Source organism: Triticum aestivum, chromosome 7D (assembly GCF_018294505.1).
Source record: "Triticum aestivum cultivar Chinese Spring chromosome 7D, IWGSC CS RefSeq v2.1, whole genome shotgun sequence".
NCBI lineage: Eukaryota > Viridiplantae > Streptophyta > Magnoliopsida > Poales > Poaceae > Triticum > Triticum aestivum.
This window is the reverse complement of record NC_057814.1, coordinates 263,485,541-263,488,936: the sequence shown is the minus strand read 5'-3', so window position 1 is coordinate 263,488,936 and position 3,396 is coordinate 263,485,541.

Here is a 3,396-nt window from a genome sequence, read left to right as displayed (position 1 = left end):
GGCGGCGGCGGATCTGGGCCGGGAGGGCCCCGTACGGGCTCTCTGGGCCGGCGGCGGGAAAGAGGCGGCGGCGACACGTGTCGGATCCGGATTGGCTGCGGGGTGGTGGCGATTTCGTCCGGCGGCGCTGGACGCGTCCGCCCGCGGAGAGGAGATTTTTAGGGTTTCGGGGACTGCGAATGTTATTTCGGGATGCTCACATATTTATAGGTAGAGGGAGCTAGGAGGCTCCAAATGAGGGGCGGTTTTCGCCCACACGATCGTGATCGAACGACCTAGAGCATGGAAGAGAGTTTGGTGGGTTTTGGGCTGGTTTTTAGGGGGGGTTTTCTGCACACACTAGTGGACTTTGCGGATGCCCGGTTAACCGTTGGAGTACCAAACGACCTCCAAATGGAACGAAACTTGACCGGTGGTCTCCGAGTGGTATAATAAGGCCACTTGACAAGCCTCGGTCCATTCCGAGAAAGTTTGACACCTGCACACGATAGAAAACAAGAGGGGTGCACCGGAGGAGATAGGAGCGCCGGATTGCAAAACGGACAACGGGGAAAATGCTCGGATGCATGAGACGAACACGTATGCAAATGCAATGCGCATGATGACATGATATGAAAATGCATGACATGACAAAATGCAAAACGAAAGACAAAACCCGACACCGGAGGGAATATCATAACACATAGCCGGAAATGGCAAGAGTCGGAGTTACAAATATGGCAAGTTACATGCGGGGTGTTACAACACTCCACCACTACGAGAGGATCTCATCCTGAGATCTAGGACTGAAAGAACTCCGGATATTCGGAACGGAGGTGGTCCTTGCGTTCCCAGGTGGCTTCCCGGTCGGAATGGTGCGACCACTTCACTTTCAGCAATTTGATTGACTTGTTGCGAGTCTTGCGCTCAGTTTCTTCAAGAATGGCAACGAGGTGCTCATGATAAGACAAATCTTCTTGGAGGTCAATCTCTTCGAAGTTGATAGTGCGCTCAGGCGTCTTGAAGCACTTGCGGAGCTGTGACACGTGGAACACATCGTGCACGTTCGCGAAGTTGGAAGGAAGCTCAAGTTGATAGGCGAGGTCGCCTCTTTTGCCAACGATCTTGAAAGGACCCACGTATCTAGGGGCAAGCTTCCCTTTGATACCGAATCGACGAGTGCCTTTCATTGGAGAGACGCGGAGGTAGACATTATCTCCGATCTCGAAAGCCAAATCACGGTGCTTACTATCATAGTAACTCTTCTGGCGCGATTGCGCGGCTTTGAGATTATCACGGATGACTTTACACATTTCTTCAGCTTCAGTGATTAAGTCATTGTCAAGAAGTTGGCGTTCACCAGTCTCTGACCAATTAAGAGGAGTACGGCACTTTCTGCCATAGAGAATCTCGAATGGGGCCTTGCCCGAACTCGCTTGGAAGCTGTTGTTGTAGGAGAATTCAGCATATGGAAGACAATCTTCCCATTTCATGCCAAAGGAAATGACACAAGCCCTGAGCATATCTTCAAGAATTTGATTGACTCGCTCGACTTGGCCACTAGTTTGAGGATGGAAAGCTGTGCTGAAGCGAATGTTTGTGCCCATGGCCTTCTGGAAGGAGTCCTAGAACTTAGAGGTGAAGATGCTACCACGATCTGAAGAAATCAATTGTGGAATGCCGTGCAAGGAGACAATTCTGGAGGTGTATAGCTCTGCCAGCTGAGCTGCTGTGATGGATTCTTTGATTGGAAGGAAATGAGCCACTTTAGAGAGCTTGTCGATGACAACGAAGATAGCACCATTTCCGCGCTTGGACTTTGGAAATCCAGTCACGAAGTCCATTTCGATATGATCAAACTTCCATTCCGGGATAGCAAGAGGTTGGAGGAGACCAGCTGGTCGTTGGTGTTCTGCTTTCACCCTTTGACAGACATCACATTCATTCACGAATTGAGCAATTTCTCGCTTCATTCGAGTCCACCAATACGACTGCTTGAGGTCATGGTACATCTTCGTACTTCCAGGATGAATGGATAGGAGAGAATTGTGCGCCTCGTTCATTATGACTTTCCTTAGATCACCTTTCAGAACCACAATCCGGTCCTCGAAGAACAAAGTGTCTCTGTCATCAATGCGATAGCACTTGTATTTGGAAAGACCCTTGTCGATACCACGTTTCACCTTCTTCACCATGGCATCAAGAAGTTGTGCCTCACGAATTTGATCTTCCAAAGTAGGAGAGACTATGAGGTTGGCAAGAAAGCCTTGAGGAACAACTTGGAGATTCAGCTTGCGAAAAGCTTCACAAAGATCCGGTTGGAAAGGCTTGAGAATTAAGCTGTTGCAATAAGCCTTCCTGCTTAAAGCATCTGCAATGACATTTGCCTTGCCTGGAGTATATTCAATACTCGGATTGTACTGTTGAATCATTTCGACCCATCGAGTCCGTCTGAGGTTGAGGTTGGGTTGAGTGAAGATATACTTGAGACTCTTGTGATCAGTGAAAATGTCCACTTGTCTTCCCAACAAGAGATGTCTCCACGTTATTAATGCATGGACAACTGCCGCCAACTCAACATCGTGAGTGGGGTAGTTCTTCTCGTTGGGCTTCAACTGACGAGAGGTATAGGCCACAACTTTTTTCTCTTGCATTAACACAGCACCGAGACCTTGGAGAGAAGCATCACAGAAAACTTCAAACGGCTTGGATTCATCAGGAGGAGTCAAGACAGGAGCTGTGACTAGTTTCTCTTTGAGAGTGTTGAAAGCAACATCACACTCAGGAGACCAGACATACTTCACATGCTTCTGGAGGAGGTTGGAAAGAGGCTTTGCAATCTTAGAGAAATTCTCAACGAATCTTCGGCAATAGCTTGCAAGACCAAGAAAACTGCGGAGCTGCTTGACATTCTGAGGAGGTTCCCAATTCACAATTGCGGACACCTTCTCGGGATTAACAGCGATGCCCTTGGCAGAGATGATGTGACCAAGGAAAAGAACTTCATCGAGCCAAAACTCACATTTAGAGAACTTCGCATAGAATTGATACTCTCTGAGCTTGTCGAGCACCAATCGCAAATGTTTGGCATGGTCCTTCTTATTCTTGGAGAAGACCAAGATATCATCGAGATACACCAGGACGAATTCATTGGTATAGGGGTTGAAGATGAAATTCATCATCCGAGAGAATACTGGAGGAGCATTGACAAGGCCGAAAGACACGACAGTATATTCATAAGAACCAAAACTCGTTCTGAATGCTGTCTTGGGAATATCTTCTTCACGAATGCGAATCTGATGATAACCCATACGAAGGTCAAGCTTCGAGAATACTTTAGCACCTTTGAGTTGCTCAAATAGCTCATTGATGTTGGGAAGTGGGTACTTGTTCTTGATTGTCTTCTTGTTCAGTGGA